This window comes from Contarinia nasturtii, unplaced genomic scaffold (genome assembly GCF_009176525.2).
Source record: "Contarinia nasturtii isolate CC-2019 unplaced genomic scaffold, AAFC_CNas_1.1 Cnas_scaffold_187, whole genome shotgun sequence".
NCBI classification, from domain to species: domain Eukaryota; kingdom Metazoa; phylum Arthropoda; class Insecta; order Diptera; family Cecidomyiidae; genus Contarinia; species Contarinia nasturtii.
The window spans coordinates 4,046,435-4,071,186 of NW_022197544.1; the positions used below are offsets into that span (position 1 = coordinate 4,046,435).

General features: G+C 35.4%; 3 long non-coding RNA genes across 3 annotated transcripts; 1 reads left to right on the top strand and 2 right to left on the bottom strand.

Annotated features, from left to right (window-relative positions):
- Nucleotides 1–14,531: 14,531 nt before the first annotated feature.
- LOC116352175 lies at nucleotides 14,532–15,162 on the bottom strand. The gene is made up of 3 exons (XR_004202265.1): nucleotides 14,878–15,162; nucleotides 14,746–14,761; nucleotides 14,532–14,550 (listed from the first exon to the last, which is right to left on the bottom strand). It is a non-coding gene; the product is annotated as an uncharacterized LOC116352175 (long non-coding RNA).
- On the top strand, nucleotides 14,913–15,771 carry LOC116352174. The gene is made up of 2 exons (XR_004202264.1): nucleotides 14,913–15,079; nucleotides 15,307–15,771. It is a non-coding gene; the product is annotated as an uncharacterized LOC116352174 (long non-coding RNA).
- A 157-nt stretch (nucleotides 15,772–15,928) lies between these two features.
- Nucleotides 15,929–16,740, bottom strand: LOC116352173. Its single transcript, XR_004202263.1, has 2 exons — nucleotides 16,618–16,740; nucleotides 15,929–16,391 (listed from the first exon to the last, which is right to left on the bottom strand). It is a non-coding gene; the product is annotated as an uncharacterized LOC116352173 (long non-coding RNA).
- Nucleotides 16,741–24,752: the final 8,012 nt, after the last annotated feature.

The following is a 24,752-nucleotide window of genomic DNA, read 5'->3' on the forward strand; positions in this document are numbered from 1 at the left end:
GATAGAGAGAGAGAGAGAGAGAGAGAGAGAGAGAGCGTACAAATGTAATAGAAGAAGGAGGAAAGTCGATGAATTTTTTTCGAGTGGATGTAAAACTTCCGGCGAACTTTTTTGGTGTTATTATTTATTTGTTTGCGAAATGTGAAATGAATTCGATTGTTCAACATTATGCGACACATGGAGATCGAGTGAGAGAGAAAAAGGAAAAAAAACATTGCGCGCATTGATGGGAAAAATACATTTCAAATGAAGCGAACAATTTGTAGCGAAGAAATCGAAACGGAATTGGTGCAAGATATACTCACCGGGAAAATGCAACAAAATATTTTATAAATAAACAATGAATGAATATATATATACTTTGTTTCACTTAAAAACAAAGTTCGAAGTTCAGAGCATAAAGAATCTTGATCGTTTCGGGAGAAAATTGTGAAAAAAAAGAACAAAAGTAAGGGAAATAAAAACAAAACGACAAAATGGAACGCTATGCGCTGAAATCGTATTCATTTCCAATTGTAATTGAATTCATTTTGATGGATATTCTGCCATTGCACGGCACATTGTCATCTCGTCGCACAGATGAACAGCATTTGTCGTTGTTATTGCATTGTATTTGAGCAGTTTATTACGATTGAAAGAATTTTGCTAACTGTATCAATTCAAAGTGGCATTGGTTTCACTTTGTTTATTTTTTACATCTCTTTCTCTCTCTCTCTCGCTCGCTCTCTCTGTCACTGCAAGAGAGCGGATGCATTTCTTGCATTGTTTGTGCAGCCAATTGTCGTCAAACGATTTGCAAGATTGTCGTCATCGTCGAACACCAGGCACCGAACACTTGAAGAATGTTTGTTCCATTTCGCAAGGATATCAAATTGTATCACCATTCACCATTCAACTCAATTTCAAACATTTTGCAAGGAACCATTTAGTTTATTATTATCAATTGATCGACATCAATATATAGTGTTTCAAGTGTGCGTACGTATCATTATTCCGTTTCGCTTGATTTCATAAGTATAACATTTGCTGGATTGTTTTCCTTTCGGTTCATAGAGTTACCTACACACAAAGAGAACGAACGAGCAAACGAACATGAATGGTTAAACAAGAGTGAATGAGCAAACGATTTAAACAAAGGAATGAGAGACCGAAACTTTATTCTATCGAAAAAGAGAAACCAAACGTAGATATTTATCTAGAATGTTTTCCTTTTGGATCAAGATTGCATCATTTAGATTCGGCTAATAGTTTGAATGAAAACGATTGAATGGAAACCATCGAAAACAATTGACGACGAGTAAAATCCGTTGATGCGATAGTTTTTGAGAGTATTATTAGTTAAATAACAGCAGCAGCAGCAACAACAACAACTGTAAAAAGCAAGCGGCGAATAGAAAAAAAAACACACACACACACATAATACCGAAAATGAAACACCGAAATAAAATCAAAAACTATACAAAGGATTAAGTTTCGCATTGTCGACGACGATTACGGGGTTTGTGTTTTTGTTGTGTCGTGTGTGTTTTTTTCGTGTGCTCGTCTTTATTTAATGCGCTTCGCTCGATGGAATGAATGACGCAGTGTAATAAATATTCTTAGGAGCTATGCAAGCACACGCACACCACGTAATCCAGACGGCCATTGTTTCCAAGCTATCTAGAAATTTTCAAACTAAATATAACTGCTGCCATTTGAAACAAAACAAAAAAATAAACTAACAAAAGCTTCGAATATTTACTTACAACCCGAATAAAAAAAAACCGATAGGAGAAAAACCTATAAAAACAAACTAACTGGAACAAAGGGAATGTAAACTAAAATAAAAATTTGTTACTCAGTGGATTTGAGTCACTCTTCAATTCGACATAAAGAAGAGCAAAAAAAACGCAATGCTCTTACCAATTCGCCACCACCGCCGCACCTCATCTAGATAAATAGACAAACACACGTATCATGTTTATTATAGTTCGATATTGACGTTACACAACAACGACGACGACGACGACAGCAGATCAAAAAGAAACAAAATGAATGGAAAGGAATCCAACCAAAAATCATTGCAATAAAAAGTTATTTCGGCAAATTTAAAAACATTTGAAAGAAACGATTGAGAGTGGGAGAAGAAATAAAAAAATAAAATCTTCAGTTTATTTTATGCTGAATTCCAATGGAAATGAATCGATACGGCAAGAGAGAGAAAGAGAAACGTTTTTTTTATCGCCAAAAGCAGAAACAATTTGGCAAACAGACCACAGGCAACTTGTAACCTCTACTATACGATTTATTTGCCGAGTTATCAATATCATGGTTTCGGTGATCTCTGATGGCAGGCGGGTGGCTCTTTCCATATTTCTCTCTCTCTCTATCTCTTTCTCTGTGTGTGAATCTAATGTAGTGTATGGTATCTTTTTTGGCTTACTATTTCGTTCGGGAGAAAAGAGCAAGGCTCCGGCAATTGCACGGGCACACAATCGAAACAGAAAACTGGGAACAAAGAAGAGAATAGATATAGGAAGAGAGAGAGAGAGCAAAGCACACAAAGAATTGAACAACAAACAAAACAGCAATCGCAACACTCACAAAAAATGTCAAATAAGATCGTACAGTACCAATGTAGAATACAATTCGAGTCGGTGAGAACGAGAATATAATCATACACACTATTAATGCTTAAAGATTGTTATCGTACTTAAGTCTTGCAATTGATACCTATTTTATAATGTACACGAGAGAAGGTTTACACAGCAGAAGTAGCAATAGCATCAAGTCAAACGATACTCCCTGCCGGCTACATAAAAACCACACCAAAACCCGAATCAATGGCAAACGGCATAGGCAAGAACAGAGACGAAGATTCCAAACTCAATATAACTGATAGAGAAGAGACTAAACGAGAAAATTTGTGAAAATGCACAAATAAATAAAAGCGCCGAAATTTGTATCAAAACTGTTACGTGAGTGAATTTTTTTTTTCGTGTATGGTTTTGTTACAGATTTTCATTTGTTATTTTTTTATTTCTGGATGTTATTGTCGTCGTTGGTCGGATCTCTTTTATTTGGTGTTTCATTATTGTTATCGGTTTTTTTTCTCGTCTTCTGTATGTTGTCGTTGCCTCTTTTAATGTTAGTATACTCAATTTCGATGTGTGTGTTTTTTTATATTTTATTTCATCTTTTTTTCAGGAGTACAATGGCAAATGCAATGCTGAGCCAAACCAATACGTCGAAATCTACAATTGCGTTTAGATATGTTTTCGTCGCCACTTGTCTTTCTATATCATGTATGGGCGAGCTACTGTTTTCGATTCTACTATTTCGATTTCTCTATATATTCCGACGCAAAATCGATGGTGTACGTTACATAAAAATATATGTGGAAAGAGTCCTATTTACATTCTCTATCTTTCTTTTGCATTTCAATGTGATTTGGTTTTAAAAAAACAATTCCAGCCGATTCGGTAGTGTGTTGCCGTTTTGATCGGGTCTCGGAACCATTGGACAACAATCCTGCCAAGCATAAACATTACACCATATGCCTTGCAGTTGTGCTCATGTTTGTGGACATGTGAAAGAGTGAGATATAGATAGAAAGTCTTCTGGTCTCACAGCCTCACATTATTTTCCACACAATTTAACAATGATTTCGTGAATTTTTGCACAAATATGCAAATTCAAACACAGACACGAACAAAAACGTAAATCGTTCAACGCTAAGCAAATAATGTTTTTTCTCTCTTTCTCTCTCTCTCACACACACACACACACTCATACACTCTCTGCTCGTTTGCACAAGTACTAACGTAAATGCTAGCGTAAATGCATTGTGGAAATGATTTTTCTCTCGATGTGTGCTTGTGGTGAGGTCGTAAATCATACAAATCGCATGTATTTATTGTCCGCTGATAAATGGCATTTTGGAAATTGTGATTCAGGTGGAAACGTCCGATACATGAGACCGATATTCTAATTCATACACGTTTAATTGAAAATGTACAAATGTATATTCATACTTGAAAGTGCAACGATTCAATGTATGCGTGCGGTATGTATGTGCGGTAAATATTCGAGTGGTCATTAGATGCACTTTGTGGAAGGGACATTCCGAGGCTGATTTGCTTACAACTTTCATGTAACTGCATTCATTACATTTTCCGAATTATAAAGCATAAGGAGTACACCACTTAATGTCTTTGTTCTTGCATCTTCGTTTGCTTGTTAAACTGAAGCAGCAACAGCATTTGAAGATGAAAAACCAACGCATCTTGGACATAAAAACTATAGATATACATGTATTCCATGTCCTGAAATGAGAAAACCATGTTTTATATATAGTAAACACAGAAAGAGAAATTGAATAAGTAAAGTGATACTTTTAACGACATCCAGATGCTGTTTTCGTGAGATGTTCGCTTCTCGTTGTATCTATTTCGAATGCGATCTGTGGTAAGTAGAGTCACACAATATGAAAAAGTACATAAAATTCAACAACAAAAACAGCAATGAGAATGGAGAAGAAAAAAAAATAATTTCACATTTCAAATTGAATTTGTGTGCCGTGGTCCATTTTGGTATGATGTTTTATTTCGTTTCGTTTATGTTTCATTCCATATTTTTGTTCAAACGAATTTCTTGGGGCTATTATTTCAACGCAACGACCAATTTTCTGTATTATTTCTATTGTAAAATGCAAAAACGACAACGATACCAACGATCGAAATGCTGAAGTATGCCCGACCCTTTTCCCAAGCTTATCAAGCGTCCTTTTCGCTTCTTCTTTCCAAGATGCACAGTCAAAAGTGCGCGCACGCATACACAAACACACACACACACACATCGACTGCAAAAACACACAGTAATTAATTTTTGTCTCTTTGAATTTGAAAAGCAAGGATAAAACAGTCAAACGAATTTGCTTCAAAATTGTTTTGTTACAAAGAAGATTCACTCTTTTCAAGCGAAGGCGAATCACGAAAATAAGGAGAAGAAGAAAAAACATTTGAAATGACGCTCACACAAAAAATAATGTTTAAAAGTCGCAATTTGAAAGGCGAAACATACACAAACACACACACGTACAAAACGAGCACGAGAGCAAAGTAAAGTAACAAAACAACAAACAAATAATAAATTATACGATTTTACCGTTAAAAATATGTGGTATGTGGCAGTTTAGAGAAAAGCATAATCAGTGAGCCTTCAGGGAATCGTGCGCATTTGCTTGCTTGCTTGCTCTATCGCTCTGTTACTGTGCGTTTTTTATGTCTCCTGTCCAATGCACCAGAGAGAATGAAACTATCTTTATTCTCGGTGTGTCCCGGATTTGCCATTTGATGTTCGCTCTTTCTCTCTCGCTCTCTCATTCTCTCCCTCGCCCTCTCGCTCTCTCTCTCTCACACTTTGTCAACGGCTTGTGTATTTGGCTGTGTGCGAACCGAAGAGAGTACTAAAATCTGAAATCTGAAATCAGCTATTATTTTAATGCGCTCGGATGTCAACTCGAACAGTGTTTATTTATTATCATCAAAGGAAATGCACACAAAGTTAACCGACAACGATCGTGTTATGCCCGGTTATATTGCATTAGTTGTATCGCCCCGGAATTCGAGCAACTTGAAATCTTTTTATGGTGTTCATCCACTGCAATCGCTCACTGTATGTGCCGCCACTGCTGCTGCTTATGTGATTCTATGTGCATCGATGACTCGTAAATTGCCCATCGTTCAAAATAATAATAATACGCCGATAAGAACAACAACAACAACAACAACAGCAACGACAACACACCAAATAAAATACGAAACACGAAGAAGTATACAGAAAAAAAAAGTTCACCAACGAAGGAGTTCGATGCGCGATGCTTTCTATGATAATCAAACTGATTTTTCATGCGACCATTTGATGATGTGATTTATATTCGAAATATTAGCATTAAATTACCGCTCATTTGCTCTAATATATTCATTTCGGAATGGATATGGTGGATAGCTGCAACAACGGCAGCAACAGCAGCAACGGTTGGTGTATGGTGAGTATGTGCTATGCGCTTGGCCAGCCATTTGACTGATATATCGCTTTGGCTTTTATTGTGTATTGGATTTCATGTCAGCATTTGATTCACGTTTTTGCAAGCGCACATATTCGAGAGTCAAGAACTCAAGAGGCCGAGTGAGAAAGATAGAGAGATGCGTAAAACAAAAACAATAATTTCAACTGCTGCATATTTGGCATCAAATGCTCTCGTGAATAACATATATGGCAACAGTGCAGCTTAAATTTCAGTTAATGGTCAATATTTATACATTTCAAATCGTGTATCATATTCATTTGGGGTCCATGGCATACAACCCATGATGCGTGCTCGTTTAGTCACTCGATTCGCATACATGGTACACATGGATATTTCTGATCGTTTTAAGTGGCGCGCAGCCATGCAACGATACACACAAAGATACATCCAACAACAAATTCATTGACAAGAGCCACGTTTTATTGAGGTATTTTATATGCTAATGACATTTTCAACACCTCAATCACAGTGTTACATTGGGTTTACCATTACAGTTCAGAACATGTGTGCACACAGTACATAATACACTCAAACACAACAAAAACAAAATGAAATGCTGAATATTTTCGATTTTTTTTTTTGTTTTATCTTTTTTTGTATTCGCGCATATCAAACCACTCACTCCATTAGAACATCAGAAGATTTCTTTATGTATAAATTGTCATCGTTTTCGAAATATGATTTTATGAAATTATACAACCATCCATGCTAATAAAATAAAAGAAAAATGAGAATAACACGTTTTGGCATGCGACCGAAATGAAGCAAGCGGCAACACTGAAAAAACAATCAAATACATAGTCTTTTGACTAGAGAAACAGGAAAATGAAGAAATTCACCGATCTAGTGACAAAATTCCATTGCATTGAGTAGCAATGGAACGTGTGGCACTTCAGAATTCAATAACGACCGAAATTTTTCGGAACAAAAACGAAAAAGATACAAATGCCATAAACACTACAACAGTTGCACGTAATGTGAGCGAAATGCATTCCATCGAATGTGCTGAGTGAATTCCGCTCGTGCTGGGGGGAAAAATGATGATGATGATGTTGGTGTTGTCGTTGTTGTTGTTGTTTTTGTTGCCATTACCGAACTAGTTTTCTTTCATCCGATCCCTTTTGTCATTTTCGATGAAAACTTTTGAGATCGTAAATATTACGAGAGTGACAATCATCAGCAATTTCATATTGTTAATCTGGTGCATTCAAAAATACATTAAAAATTATGTAATTAGAACTCGAGACACATTCATTTTTCGGGTTTTTATCTTTCATCGCTCTGCTCTGCTCGTGTGCGACTGATTGGGTACGAGTGAGCGAGCGAGCAAGCAAGCGAATGACTAAGTATGCTCGAGAGTACCGCCTGTTGAGATCGAAAAATTGTAATCGTTTATCACCAAAAAAATATTCAAAGTGCCACTGAAATGAATGAACCGAAATGACAGTCACATAAGAAAAGAATAATTCACGCGTGCTCATCGCGTCGTTGTTTGTCGCTCATATCATTTTATTGAGTGTATATATGCAAGTAAATCGTTTCTGCTGTGCTTTGTTCGCGTATTTATTTGTCGCTGTTGTTGTTTACATTTTGTTTTTGTTGTTATTTTTTTCATCTCTCGAATTTTGTGCTTGCGCATGCCAGCCAATTAGTGTCGATTTTGGAATTTTTTATTTATGTGAATTTCTATGGCCAGACACGAATTTCTTGGCGCGTTCAGTTCATACATTCTCATTTTTATAGTGTGCTGTCATGTCAGTTGTGCGGACCATTAAATAAAAAGCCAATCCCAAAACTATATGGCCAAAAACAAAAGTAGGAGTGAGCAAACAACTGAAGAATGCCAGTGGGAATTGATAAATTCAAATCGTATGGAAAACTTGGAAACTTGCAACTGTCTTTCTCTTCTTATTCCTCTTTCGTTTGATCAATACAAGAGTATACACTTCGAACCCATTCTGGTGCTATTAAAAGCGGTTTAAGAAAATGTTTTGAATATTTTATCACTTCGATAGTGTGGTGCTTGGGCTGGCGGCTGGCTGGCTTTGTTGACATTCCCTTTGCAGCCAATATAATTAAAGTGTACAAATTACCCGGTAAATAACAGAGCCATCGAGACGCGAACCGTACATACACACACTCACTGGCACATGCTCATATGCCAAATATATCGTAGTGACGGAAACCAACAGTAAATGAAAATAATATGCACACAAAACGACCCAGATGCCGGATTTTAATGTGAACGGAAAAGCATACAATATTCTAATTTATTTCAATATATCCGTGATTTTCCAGAGAGACAAGACGATGTTGTATATAGTTTAGCTTCAAATACCAACACAACTTCTCTTCGATGAATCAAACAATGAAGCAAGCCAAAAAGAGGAATTCGATGTCGTGTGTCTGTGCCGAAGCAAAAAAAAACATATTCCACTGAAATCCCACTCGATGGCATTTGTTAAGTTAAAGGAAAAACAACCAAATGCAAACTTGACTAAAAGTTTTTCTCGGAAAAATCCCAACGTGAATAGTAATTATTAAAAGGAAAATATAAAGACAAGATATGGCATTTGTGTGTTCTTCACGTCTTGCCACTCTTGTTTTCGCCTGCTTCCAATCTGTAATGCATTTATATTCGTTTATTTGTCGAGTATTTTCAACAAAATCCATTTATTCAATTCAACATTTTTTTTAAATTGTTCCAATGGGATATCTTTTACTCTCGACAAAGTTTTCCGTTTCGGTCCTGTCCTGAATCTCGAATAATCATTTCAGATTTCCTTTTTTTTCCCTCTCGCTCTTCATTTTTTGCCATTCGATATTATTTGACTCACTCTCTCCCTCTTGGTCTCTCTCTCTCTCTCTTCCTTTCTCTCTATCTCGCTCTCTCACGTGGTAAGTGTTTCATATTTCAATCTCTCAATTCATTTACTATGGCATTTGAAATCAACCAGTTGAATGTACTGGTGAATACTGTTCGGGGTTCCTTGTTCCGTTTAGTTTTTCGATAGAACCAAGAGAGATGAAACATTCGTCGCTGAGGTAGTCAAACAAGTCGCACTTATCATATATGAATGGCAAATTATTCCCATGGCACACGTTGTCATTTTTATGTATATGCACTCCCAGTCTCTCATTTAGTTAAAATATATATAAACATATACATAAATGTATGGTGTCAATATGTATTCAACCCGAAAAACCAAAAAAAAAATCGTTCACATTTTCAGTTCGGCATTGTGCCTTGTGTGTAGAGCAAACCCATAAAATTAGTTTACTTGTGCATCGCATTTTACTTTATTATGCATTTGTTTTTGAATCGGGGCATATTTTCACTCTTTAGCGCACAATTTATCGGATTCACGCGTTCGCCAAGCCACAATCGAGCACATTGCCGCTCTCTGTATGTGTATGTGTTATTAACATTTCATAATTTTGTGGCGGTGAACAAAAAATAATTTGTGCACATTATGTGACTGACACGCTCGCGTTCGCGTGGTTTTTCTTTTCTATTCGTTTTTTTTTTATTCAATTTTCAAATGTTGCACCATAAAGTTTTCCGGGTGCGATGCTTCAACTTTCATTTCAGCGCCACAACTCATATTATGAACACGATGTGCACTATACATTTTCCACGTTCGAAAATTTATTTCGCACCGTATTTTTCCGCTGTTTTGATATATGCATACACATATATGATTCAGTACGATATAGTTTAGTGCACATATAATATGCACGGACAGCATAACACACGTTCTTCTGTTCGTTCTGCGAACTTCAAAATTATATATTTATGTTGGCGGAGATCAAAAGGGAAATGTATACACTATATCTTTCACATTCTCACTCCGTCTCTCGCTCTCTCTCGCTCTCTCCCTTTCAGAGTCCTTTTCTTCGTGTATCAAATTTTATGAGGCTTTCCCGTGTGCGGCTAAGCTAATACGCACTACATTACGCTTGCATTTTCGATGTGAATACATAAGTCACAGTGCTGAACCTTTTGTTATAAAACAGTTCTCTCAAATTAATGCGTATCTTGTTATTAATTAAATACCTCCGGATTTAACGGATCTACGTTGGTGGAAACTTTTTTTTTATGTATATGTGTGTGTGGGTTCTAGCTCGACAACAAGAAGGTATTCCTTTAAATTTTTCTCTCTTTCAAATTAAAATAGGCAAAAGGAATTCCTTTGAATTTTGAGAGTTTCAAAGCGCCTCAATGAAATTAAATCAACTTCATCAAATTCCCTGCTTATTTTCTGATTGCAAAATTTGCACTTTCATTTCAGTTTTAAATGTGGAGTGCAGACAATGAAGAGAGGTGAAAAAGCTTATGAAAATGGGATTCATGCGCTTCAAATTTCGAACAGGCGCTGGAAAGATCATCCGGCTCTGACAATTATTAGTTGTCGCTTTCTGCAGCTGAGCGCATAAAATCGGAGTGAATGGGAAAACGAGCAAAAGAGATAGAACGATTATGGGGACAACGAAAAATGCAAATGGAAAACGATAACGAAAAGAGAAAGGAAAAATTAGCACAGCCACCAGCTATTTAACGCAACCGAGATCAGGATAAAACTTATTAAAATAAATTTGACATCATAAGCTGTAATCATCATTCGCCTAGCGAGCGAGCGTGGTTGTTCCATTTTTTTATCGCTCTTTTTCTCTCTCTCTCTCTATCTCTAACACACAAATACAAGCTCGTTCGTTCGAAACGAGCTCAGCGTTAAGAAAATAGAAATAAAAATTATATTCATTCCAGACTCCGGGTCAATTTTGATGTCAGATTCAATTTTCAGTTGAGAGCGAAAGCAATGAGTATATACATGTCTTTTGCATTCCGGCTTCTTTGTTGAATACCATTTATATATGTGTATACAATTTTCAGCGAGAACGAAAGATTCAATACCAAAGCCACTCACTAGCTTAATGCATACACATTTAAATTCATTCACTTGGAAAAATGTCTTCTTGCATAATTTGTGCTCTTGTGTTTTATGTTAAGTTGTTTTTGACACCGAAGTACTTTAATGTGTTCGCCTTGTGTTCATCGTTTTTCACGCCCTTCATACTTCACCTCCGTTGCCGTTGTTACCGCCGTCGTCGTCATTTTCTTCACCGCTACTGATGTACCAAAGAATTGAATATTCTTTCTCTTTCACTCTCTTCCTCTGCCATGTAAACACACACACACATACACAGAATAAAATTGCGAATACCGTTGTTGTTAACTTGCACCGGCTATAGGCAAATGCAAAGGAATGCTTTGTATTGTCTCTTGTTCGCATCAGTTGCTTGTTTGTGCTTAAATGTTCATTGTTGCTTGGCATCAACAGCAACAGCAGCGGCGGCATCATCATCAACAACAACAGCAGAAGCATCCTGAGTAAGTGACAAAGAGAAAACAAACAAAAAAATGTGCATTACTTGGATGTAGCAAAGCAGCTAAAATAATGGGACACATAGCACATTATAACATTCATATTTAATAAAGTACCTCCACTTTGGTCTTATCAATATTCTATAAAAAAAAACCCTTCAACAGAGATTACACTAGCGCGCGCACACACATAACTCTCGGCACAACGGCATTTCATGTACAACATATTTTATTTTCACATTTATGGACTCATGCATTTTAAAATTGTTGCAGAGCACATTATAAAGAGAAAATAAAGGGAAAATGTATACGTGTTTGTGTGTGTGTGTGTTTGAGTGTGTTGGCAGTGTCGTTGCAACGAAACATGAAACTGAAAATATTTGGTGTTGCTGAAATAACGATAATGAAATCTTTGTGTGACATAAACAGACAAAATGAATGTGCTAAAGAGAATTGCGCGCATCGTACATCGTCTTCAAAGAGCAATTCAATGCCACTTTTGCTCCTTGTTATATTAAAATGAAGGCGATAAATGATTTTTTTCGTTTCATTCTTATCTCAACCGTTGTAGTTGAGATAAAATGCACACTACCGTTATTTCAACTTCAAATGTAACATTTCAAGAGGTATTGTATCGTCCAGACATGAGCACACACATACCCACCCACCCAATAACTTGAAACAACAACCGATCAATCGAGAAAATACTTCGATTTTTAATGCATATTCGATGATGCGACAAAGCCGACGACAAAACAAAGTGCATACATAAACATATGTTTTCAATTATCGAGACTCAAAGTTTTACTCCTTTGCAATATACGCAATTATACATGCAATCATATAACACACCATTTGTGTAACGAAAATTGATTTAACGCGACCTTTTTCATTACTGAAAATGTGCGATGGTGCATTCCGCGTATCAACAAAAACACACACACACTCACATACGAGCATCAAGCATAGCACATATATAGCTCTTGACATGCAAACACTGCAATACACTTCACACACCGAATTCCCTGCGATCATGTAAATGCATAACGATGCATAACGGTTATATTACGTAGCATGTCTGGCAGAGACAGATATTTTGGATATCGATTTCGTTTCAGTTTAATAAGTGAAGGCACATTGAGGCAAAATACTGTTACAGTATAGCGGATTGAGGTTGACGAAGTTTGTCTTTTCGGAGATGTATGGGCTCGTAAATCCTGTGATTGACATAGATGGCAAAAGAAACAAAAATTACACCACATATGTATATGCATGATAACAAGAGAATGTGTGACGCAGTAACACACACACACACTCCACTCACCCATCACATATCGGCTTCTAATCAAAAATGCCTACCATACAAGTAACACCAAAAGTTGTCTAACTGGGAGAGAACATTTCTTTTTTTCTTCTTCTTGGCATTCAGAGTGGTGCTGGTGCGACGATGAAATTATCTAAAACTTTTTGCTAAGTGTGTCAACTTCAACATCGAAGTGGAAAACCTTAATTTATGGTATACACAGCAGCATTTTGAAGTTGAATTCCACTGAGCTTTACCCAAACAAAATTCTAATTTGGGCTGTGAAAAACACTTATGCATTCATTACTTCAACTCAAGCGCGTTTCAAGTCCATGCATCCCGAATCTCTGTGAACATCCAACACAAAACGTACATGGCTCAAGAAAATAGATGAAGAAGTGAGCTAGAGAGAGAGAGAGCTGAATGAAAAGGAGAAGAAGACGAGAAAAAAAGAATCACCAGTGAGTGAACACATCACAAGCATTTTTATTGCTTTTTCATGAAATATGTGTATAATGCAGATTTAAAATTTATGCGCCTCTTTTCAACTAGGACACACCACAAAAATAAACCATAGAAACGCTTTTCCTACGTGTTTCATTTCGTTCATTGAAAATGTGAACTTTTTCATCTACTCTCATTTCTTTACTTTTCTCCTTTTTTTATCTCGTTCTCTCTCGCTCTCGCTCTCGCTCTCTAGCAATCTTTCCTTATTTTTGTCTCTGTTTCTCACTTACCTCGGCTCTGCCGTTCTTCTTATACAGTCTTCTTGAGAAAACAAATATGGAAAAAAATTTGCCAAGGCACTCTCACTCGCATTTTGGGTTTATAGCTGCCAAATTATTTCCTTCGTATTGAATACGTAAGACATTTTACGGTGTGCATGTGTTCGTATGAGTCTCAACCTCTCTCTCTCTCCCCGTCGCTCTATGTGACATGCTTTGCCAAATGTGCAAAGGTGTTTGCTGGTGTCCAAAACTCGGTAAAAACACATTCTTCTCGAATCGTTTTAGTTCGGCAAAGATTTTATGATGCAAAAAGATGTGGTTTTTACTTTACGCAATATAGAACATAACGATCTTTGGTTCTTGCCTCAATGTCGTTTACTTGTTTGCTCGTTCGTTTCAGTGAAATGGCTTCTGCTTCGGTTTGCATTTTGTCGCGCCGTTCGCAGGTGATCTAAATTTTTTGTTTGTTTGTTTGTTCGTTTTTCTTCCTTCAACTGATTTCAGTGCAGCATCCAATGAATGCAATGTTAGAATCGTTCATGCATATGATTGGGCAATGAGCGTATTTTCCATGAAATACGATTTCATTTTTCGCTTATTGAATTTTTTTTTGGCCATTTGTTGCACATGAGTGACATAACGAACAAAAAAAAGTTCGCCACTTAAAAGCGCAAATGAATCATATTCAGCAATATCTAACAATTGCCATAGAAATCTCGATGGATAATGGCAATTTAACAAGAGCGAAAAATATGAGGATGAGGAAATGTGATATAGCCATTGCTTATGGAACGTGCGATGGAATAACTCGATTTTCAACTTTGTGATTAATAATTGAGATGTGGAAAATTGATTGAGCTTACCAGATTATGTTGCTCGAATTCAAGGCAAAATGCAAACAAATGTGGCAAATTCATGCATACACATACGCTAGCACAACCCATTAAAAATAACTTAAGGTAATGAATGTACAATAGATCCGTTTAATTAAGTTGATTTCAAGGGGGGTTGACGTATATGAGATTGGAGACTTTTTTTTGCGAATCTCGCTAATGAGCGCCATCTGATTTTAGTGTGAATTAGATGCAAAAATCAAATTTATTTCAATAATTTGGAATGTATTTGAATGTTATAGTTTCAACACAAAAATTGTATTAAAAATCATTCAAGTAAATCAAATTGAAATTAAATCAATTAAAAATCATTGTACACACACATAAAGCATATAAAATAATACAACTAAATTATAAATACTCACACCATTCTATGGGAACCTAACAAAATCGTATTATTTCAAATTAGAATTATTTTTATTTCATATAAATGATTCTATTTATTTTTTCAAATTCATTCTATTAGAATTATAAATAAATAAATTTCTATTTATTACAGAAAATAATGATTCATTATTAATGAAACAGAAAAAATTCTCCACAATGTGAAAATACGAAGTTACGTATATATTATGACAGCTGTGGTTACGTATACGTCGACATTAATAATCTGTCAAAACCGTAAACACATTATTTTCATAACGCAATTTTGCGATAGTTCCTATTAGTTGAAAAAAATTAAATTTTTGTGTGCAAACTGTAAGTTATTTTGTGATTTTATTGTGTTTAGATTGAATACGATTTCATAAATTTTTGAAAAGTGATTTTACAGTAACAAGAAATGTAAAGCAGAGAGAAAAAAAACCAATAAATGAGTTTAGAACGTTTAGAATCATATGCACATTTTCGTGATATTCTAACCTCAATCGCTCTTTACTCTCAGTTTTACATTCTTTATATCAACAATTATTTTATAATTTAAACAGGAAACGCAAAATGGTTTAGTGCGATGTATGCCAGCAGAATATTTCGGGAAACATTTACAAGCACAAAAGAGTTGAGCACAGTTGGGATCGAGGTGGTATTAAATTGATTAAACAGGAAGATAAAACTCTGATCGAAGCTATACAAAACGAAAAAACATTCGTTGGACCTTCGCTGTTATATTTGAAACGTCTCGCAAATTATGCGGTAACACAAAATTTTCAAGCCACATTTTTTGGAGTCGACTCACCAAAACCAGAACTTGTCATTACAACGGGTACAATTGCAGAGAATGAAAATACAATCCCGGAGATGTCTGATGTTGATACACCTGAGCATTAGTTCTCTCGCAAAATATGCGTAAATTACTTACTTTTATGTTTAATTAAATAAATATAAATGATTGGAAAATGTCTCTTAGCTACATATTGATATCAAACAAAAATAAAAACACTATAGTACTAAAACACTGCTGAATTTCAATTTATTCATTTGGATTTATTTATGGTTCTCATATATTTGGCGTTCTTCACAATCCATGCTTGTAAAAATATAAAAAATTGTGAATTCAATGAATATTTCAACCCGCTTGAAAGCGAACAAATGAAAAGAGATTTGTTTCCATTTTTTACATAAAAAATTAATATTTATTCATGGTATTTAATTATAAATGTAATTGGTCGCATTTTGCGTGAAAAAATGAACATATTCATAAACTAAATATTGAATAGCGATCGTAGTTCATTGACCGATTTGGCCATAGAGTTGATCCACAATTTCAGCCAAATTTCTTTCATTCTCTGCAATTGTACCCGTTGTAATGACAAGTTCTGGTTTTGGTGAGTCGACTCCAAAAAATGTGGCTTGAAAATTTTGTGTTACCGCATAATTTGCGAGACGTTTCAAATATAACAGCGAAGGTCCAACGAATGTTTTTTCGTTTTGTATAGCTTCGATCAGAGTTTTATCTTCCTGTTTAATCAATTTAATACCACCTCGATCCCAACTGTGCTCAACTCTTTTGTGCTTGTAAATGTTTCCCGAAATATTCTGCTGGCATACATCGCACTAAACCATTTTGCGTTTCCTGTTTAAATTATAAAATAATTGTTGATATAAAGAATGTAAAACTGAGAGTAAAGAGCGATTGAGGTTAGAATATCACGAAAATGTGCATATGATTCTAAACGTTCTAAACTCATTTATTGGTTTTTTTCTCTCTGCTTTACATTTCTTGTTACTGTAAAATCACTTTTCAAAAATTTATGAAATCGTATTCAATCTAAACACAATAAAATCACAAAATAACTTACAGTTTGCACACAAAAATTTAATTTTTTTCAACTAATAGGAACTCTCGCAAAATTGCGTTATGAAAATAATGTGTTTACGGTTTTGACAGATTATTAATGTCAACGTATACGTATACGTAAACACTTTCTCCACATTGTGGAGAAAAAAACAGATATGTGGCATACCAAGAGATGGTGTTGTATGTTATGAATCTTTTTTCATTGTTTGACATCAGGGGGGGTTGGTTGATTTCAATATGTGCAGAGCCGATTTTGTTTGTTTTTCCCATTCAATGCCTTTTTTGCGATCCGTTTTCTGAATATCGAATGGAGAATGATGACCCAACAAAACCCAGCAGAGACTGGGAAGGGACCGAAAAGAGCATTATACCAGTATGTGTAGCATCCATAAAATTTCTTCACAACGAATCGTCGGTGTTTTTCTTTCTCCGTAATTTTTCGGAAAAGTATATCGATATTGTTGGCGTTGTGTTCTTTTCGGTTTTTCATTGCTTTTAGAAAATTCTGCATTCACTGTACTGGATCGAATTCATTGCAATTTATTCAACTGGCTGTACAGGATGTTGAATATATTGGTTTGATTATTGGATTTCCGTTATGAATACAATCTATAGTTGTGTCTTTCGTGCCACTACTTTTTTTTAGTTATTACTCAAAATCATGAATTTTGTTTTCTACGGAAAATATGTACATCCATCCATCCATCTATCTGAAAATCTTTATTTTTTCGGTTGGCATTTGTTTACACGATTCATCTGTTCAAAAATTGAGAAATCGCATCAAGCTGAATATTTCTGGCTGAATGCATTTTTCCCAGGGTAAATTCTGGTTATTTGAAAAGTTTATTCAGCTTCAAATAAAAGAATAATTACTTTGGAAGATTTGGATTTGAGGTAGAATTGGGTTGTGTTTGTGTATGTTTGGTGGTATGATAAAAGCGATAAAAAAAAGAAAAAGTATCTCGCTCGAGCGAATCATGATATGCAAAATGTATGTCTTTCATAAAAATAAAAATGCGCTTTTTTTCCCTACCATTATTTAAATTCCGATATGGTTTTTATTTTCGTTGCGTTTTTGAATGTGCTGGCTGCTGCCGCCAATCACAAGACGTTTTAATTCCATTTCGGTTGGGAATTATTTTTTCTGGTTTCGTTCCGTTCCATTCCGTTTCATTTCGAACAATGTAACGAACATTTGAAAATTTGCAAATTTCCATTCTGCGTACTTTTCTTCATCATCGAATAACAACGACAACGGGCGACGACTATTGATATTGCCGAGCGCAATGTATAGTTGCAAACTGTTTCCGTAATGCGGTTTATGTTGTCTCGTCTTCCTCAGTTCTACCTATTATTTCCTGTATATGTGCATGTGCACTTTTCCGCAACGGAAGCTTTGCCAAAACATTTAAATATCGATTTTAGTTCTTACTACCATACATAACATTAACTAACAATTTATGCGGATAACATGTGTGTGAGTGAGTGTGTATACGAGTAAATGCAACAAAAGGGCTTTATTCGATACAACTTATAAGACATTCTCAATATGCCACCGTCATGCACACATACTACACACACATCATACAATGTGCACGACATAATATTGCAACAAAATGCACATGGTTTTTAGTGTATCACAATTTCAGTGTTTCTCTTTCACCTTCTCGATTTTGCTCGCGAATTCACTTACTTACTCGCCATCTCTCTCCCTCTCTCTTGCTCGCTTACTCTATCGCCAATGGTGTTGTTGCTGGCACATAGACGAGCCGAAACATTGAAATGACATAAGCCAAAAGCTGAATGTTTTCAGGTCATTTATTTTATTGATTTTTGTGTATTTTATTCGATTTAATTAAATTGTGAACAACCGTTTCGAACCGTATGCACATTTCGGCCGAAATCGCATATAGTTCAGTGCTCAACTCAACTATTTGAACTTATTGCCAATCCATATTCATTCATCCTCCAATGCACGCTAACGGCAATAACGACCGAAATGTTACGACTACTATTGTTGCCTGCTTCCGCGCCGAAATATCTACATTACATTCCAAAACTTCGATCGTTCCGTTCCAGTCTCTGTTTCTCGTTACAATGAAATATATGACGAGCGCGCGCTCGTGTGTGCGTGTGTGTGTAAGTATATATAATTTTTTTTTTCGTTCATGTTCATTTTTTGATAATTTTATTATCCCTTGCAATTTCTTACCGCCATCATGCAATGCATGCAGCAGCGATAACAGGTCTGGGCTTTCGACACCGATAAATTGATGGACAAGTTAATTGAGATTTCATCGTAATACGTAAAATATTCATGTCAAATGCGACACAACATCGTAATCAAATTAAAGCAACTGGAGAGCACAGCAGGAAGCTCATTCGAGCTGAGAAGCTTTGGTTCGTATTCGATTCATCTGCTTGTATGTTTGTGCACATATATCTCGCTCTCCTGTTTTTTTTTTTACTCTCTCGGTGTTTTGAATCAAGTATGCAAGCAATGAAATGAATTGAACGCAACCCACATACATACACAAATACATGTTAAAGCTTGAGTGGTATTACACGTGTCACACAATGTATGCCAAATTCCAGCATAATCCCAATGATACTTAACCACTTTTAAACACACAAGTCGTATGTACTTCAGAGTATACACATTCTCTACCTCTCTCTCTATCTCTGTGTCTCTCTCTCTGACTCTCCCTTTCGATGTCAAATCAATGAAATGCTACTGTAGTACGAGAGCCAGAGCTATCGTCCGAAAATTCATTGCCTCATAGCTATAAATTGTTGAACAAACACACATACAAATGAGAGAAGCACACATCAAACAGAATGAATGACAAAAACCTAGATATAAAACAATCGAGAGAGATGGAGAAAAATATCGAAATCTGCACAATAGTGACTATTAGCACAAAATGCAAAGCAGTCATAAATTCATCGGGTTTTACCAATTTGCCCAGAAAAGTAATCAAATAACAAAGGCGTGAAACCATAAAACAATAAAACTCAGTGAGACATTTCAAATGAATCGCCGACCGAATGAACAAGAAAAACACACACGCACAGAATGAGAACGAAAGTCCGAAGAGGAGAAAAAAAAGACAATTTTAATAAGAAAGTGACGACATTTTCATAGCGACAACGATTTATCAAATGAAGCGATAAATTATCTAATAAAAGTCATAAAATTCATGAATTTCATTTCGTGGCACTTTTTTTTGTTTCATGTCATTTGCTGCATCAGGTGAAAGATCTATGTTATTATATTATTAGATTGATTTTATTTTCTTTTATTCATCATTGATCGTTTGATTTTTCCTGTTCTCCTTTTCTCGACATATTTCTTACACATGTGGAAAGGTAAACGATTCAAAGATACACGAAATTGACATCAGAGCAAAATTGACACAACACATGTACATAGTGTGGATACTGTGGATTGTACCTGTTCGATAAAATCGTCTATTGCAACGACAGAGAGATGACAGCATTTTGGTAGTGGTCAACGTGTTTTGAAATGCAATCGAAAATGTTCTAGAGATAACAATGCACGTACAAATCAAATTGAGCACTGGATACGTTTAGAATAAATAAAATTCGATATTGGTTAACGACTTTACTTGGGCCACCCTGAGCATGGCTTGTTTTATGAGAGACTGTAACATCATTTTTAAATTGTGTATTTGAAGAAGGTGGAATTGACTTGATTTTTAGTCTCTTCTGTTTACTATGTCGCTTGCATGTACGCTGTTGTTAAAGCAACACGCATCAAAACTTTGAATTTTAACATTTTGATTCTCAAAACTGAATATTCCACCCACTTAATCATCATGTACAAATGAAAATGAAACATCGAAAAACCTGCAGTCTCTTTAACCCACTAAAATATATGAGTGCGGATTACGAAAGCAACGTTTGGACCGGTCGTTCATTCGTTTGTTCATTTTGAAAACAAAAAAAAAGGTTTTATCCAGAGCAATTATCGTATATAATGTTTAAAGAAAAAGCCAAGCTCACGCACTTCAAAGGGACACACACACGCTAACACCAACGGGATGAAAATTAAACGGCAAACGTTAAAACACTGAAAATGGTCACAAACTAGCCAAAGGATAGAAATGCGAGAAACGAACAGCTCTTAAAGAAATACAACAGAGATGGAGAAAAAATATGGATTTCGAATATACTAAATTAAACTTGAAATTAGATTTTAATCGGTTGATCCTTTTTTCGAGTGCGGTAATTGTGCTCTGTAGAGAAACACACATCGAACGAATCAGAAAGAGAGAGAGAGAGAGAGAGAGAGAGAGAGAAGAGAGTAAAAAGCAGCGGAGAGTGTGAGTTTTGATTCGAAGAAACACACGGGCATTGAAAAAAGAAGAGACATACCGTGCACGTTCGTTGTTTTTCGAGGAAAAACAATCGGACAGAAATTACGATAAATGCTATTTAATGTGACCGTAAAATGTGAAATGGTAAAACGAAATATACTAAATAGGCATTAAAGTAATAATAACGGGTTGATTGTTTTTGATATTCCTGTGTGCACATTCAATGTGTGTTTTTATGTGACCATTTTAATGGATTTTGAACGTTTATTTGCTTGCTAGGTCGCGCGCCCGCACCCGCTACAATTTCAATTCACCTTCTTTTGTTCGGAATTTGATTCCTTTTTTATATGTTTACTTTCGTTCTCTCCCTCTAACTCTCTCGCTCACTTCACTGATTAAGGTTCGAATTGCATGCACGCCTTGTTGTCCCCTTTTGATTGAGGAGACCTTGTTTTACATTGATTTATTTCTCTTAGAACCAGAAATCACCGATCTTATCATTGTGTGTATTTCTATCTTTTCTTTGTTTCTTTTTTCTTTTGACCGCTTCTAATTTCGATGCATCTAAAGAAATCGGGGAATCGACAATATCTCTCCCATTCTCTATCTCGTTCTTTTTTGGTTTTGGATATGAAATGGACGCGACCAATGACATCAAACACATTTATCAACGTTAATTTATCGATTTCCTCCAATTTATCACATTAGACTTGGATTTTGATGAGGAAGAGAAGGAAGAGCTCAAAATACAGAACAACATCAACGAAAAAAATAACATACAACGTTTCAAAGACATTTAGAATCGAATGACGTGAAAAAAAAGAGAACATCAACGATTGAAATGGAAAAAAGGTGAGCGACACACTAACGATAGATTACAGTGAAAAATCGTAATTATAATTTTTTTTCTCTATCGTTGTTGTTCATGCTAACGACTGCATCTTAGATAGATTTCAAGATTGATTTTTTGTTTTCGACTGGATTGTTAGTTCGTTGGTTTGTTTTCTAAGTTTCGACTAAGTTAGACATTTCGTCGATTTCTCAGGGAAAATTAATTATTTCGTGCATTAAAAGACACAAAATGCATTTTGACCGGATTTTCATTGTGTGTTCGTTTCGTCGACGACATTCACTTGGAAACTTGATTGCTGGCCAAATGCTTTCAACCAAAATGACAAGTGTACAAGTTTTCTGGTGTGTTGCATGTGCTTTCGTTTGTTCGTTCGGTTGATATGTGGCATTGGTCAACGAAACGAAATGAAAATTGGAAAACTTGCAAGCATAGCAATGGATAATGTAATTAAAAAGTTTTGATTAAAGCACATAGAATAAGGAAAAAGGACACCAAACACAATAAAAACATATACGATACAACAGACTTGTGATAATTGTTATCATTTTTTGGGGGCAAATAAGTTGTGCTGTACAGCATAGTACCACCACAACAACCAGTGTCATATTCCCGTTTGTGCCATTCCCGCAGGTGGTATAATTGCGTTGTTCAACACAATTTATTAAATGCAAATGAATAAATTAAAGAGGTAGAGGAAAAAAGACGCACACACACACCAGAGACAGAGAATATGCTGGGTATAAAATTAAAAGCCATTTAAATCAAAAAATTATTTAAAGTCATTTAAAGTATGGAAGATAGATTAAATGCACAATTTTCAACTGTTTGTTGCTATTTTGTTGAAAGGTTGGAATAGAAATCATGGAATAATTGAAGTGAACACGCAAACACACGAACGAAAAATGAACAATTCAAACGAATGAAGGAGAAGACGAAAAATATATATATATGTGTAACAACAACGCAAGAACAACGAACAATTGAAATGGAGCTGTGTGCATTTTCCATTGGGCAAATTGCATTAGAGAGAGATACGAAGGTGAATTACTCCGGAAAGCTAGTCCAAGAGAAGAGAAACAGAACAAGCGCATGAATGAATGAAGAGTTCTCAAGATGAATTGAATTTGTAATAATACAAATGGGAGAACTATAAATGCTAGACCATCAATGTTGTGTATGTTATATTCATATGTGCTTGCTCAATAACAAATTACAAAATACCAATTAAAATGAAATTTTTTTTTCTTCAGTTTTCAAAATTACTAAATCGTATAATTTTACAATGTATATATTTATCTCGAGTTTGTTTTCATTTATTTCATCGTTCATATCGCGATCTCTTGCTCGATATGCCTATTGGCTTCATATTTTTCACATTTGAAGAATTATTTACTTAGCTTAAATGTTTATTAATTTTTTTTTGTTTCGCTCTCCCTCGCTCTGTTTTCGTTCTATTATTCAGTTCAGTGCATGTGCGAACATTGTTTTTTTTGTTCGTACCATTTTTTCGGGTGTTTAAATTGTGTTTAACTAAATATATTCATTCCAATTGCCCGGTTCCGCAAACATTCAACCATTTGTCGAAATAATATCGAAATCTCATGTTGATTGCATGGGAATTTGTCTCTTTTTTTTTCGTTTTCTATCTCACACTCTATCCTTTCGATGTCTCTGTTGTTTGGGATATGCGCAACGCGATGCGACCGGCCACAATTCAAATGTGTGTGGAATTCTATTTGCATTTTAATTACTTCGAGCAATGTGTTAAAAATCATTTGCATTTGTTTGTTCTCTCTCTTGCTCTCGGTCGTTCACAACATACAGTATTTTTTTTCTGTTGTTCTGTTTCAAAGTTGAACTGTGTGCTGCAGAATTTTATACGGGCCATAATATTTGCTTGTTTGTCGCTGTTTTCTCTTGTTGCTGCCAGTCGGTGGGTCGATCGGCGCTTCAGTATGAGCCAAGAACATAAGTTAAGTAAGTACTAAATGGGAGCATTTTGATAATTGCCATAAATGTTGGATTCAAAAACTTCTAATCCCTTGGCGTATACATAAATATATGTATTTGTATGTGTATCACCACAGTCAGTGGTTTTTAGCGTCTCGTCTAATATAACTCCGTATATAAATTTAAATTTAATTACGCCTTATAACCTTTGTAATTACCCGTTTTATTCTTGATTTTTTTTCCTTCCTTCTTCTTTCTCTTGGATTAGAAGTTCATTCATTCTTTCTATTGCCTGGTGTTTTGAGCTCCATTCACATTGCGACTGCTAAAGCAAATACTCACCTATTGTCTGATTCAATATGTTATAATTTTAAAAAAATGTTTAGTTGATATAATAAAAATACTCGTTTAATCGATCAACAACAATCGTTCGCTATCCTGTTCACTCCTTACACATAATGCGAACTAGGTCTTATTCTGGCACGCACAACAAACAATTCAAAGTAGACGCATAAGAGGCGAGTGAACAGAGAAAGAGAGTGAAAAATATTTGTAATAAAAATGTGGAAAAGATGATCAAAACGAATAAACACCAATTGCATGTTATGTGTGTATGGTAAAAAGAATGACGGAATAAATGTACTCTTCGTGCGGTATGCACAATAAACAAACCATAAAAATATTTCTAAATGTATTTTTAATAGCGCAATGTGCATATCAATGAAGTGGATTATTTTTTTCTCGGTCATTCGGTTCGTATTTTACTTTTAGTTTATGTTGTTTGGAGAAAGAGAGGTAAAAAAAATTATTTTGAATTTCGGTTGGTGCTTGCTGTTGCGTTGGATGCTTGAGCCTTTAGCGTTTTTGGCCGTGGTTCATAAACGTGAGGATTTGAAACAGTAAAATCGAATGAATAAGTGTTCAGAGTCGAATTTTTTTTTCTTAAGTAATAATAACAATGGAGAAACAATCCAAATGAGAGGGCAAAACAAA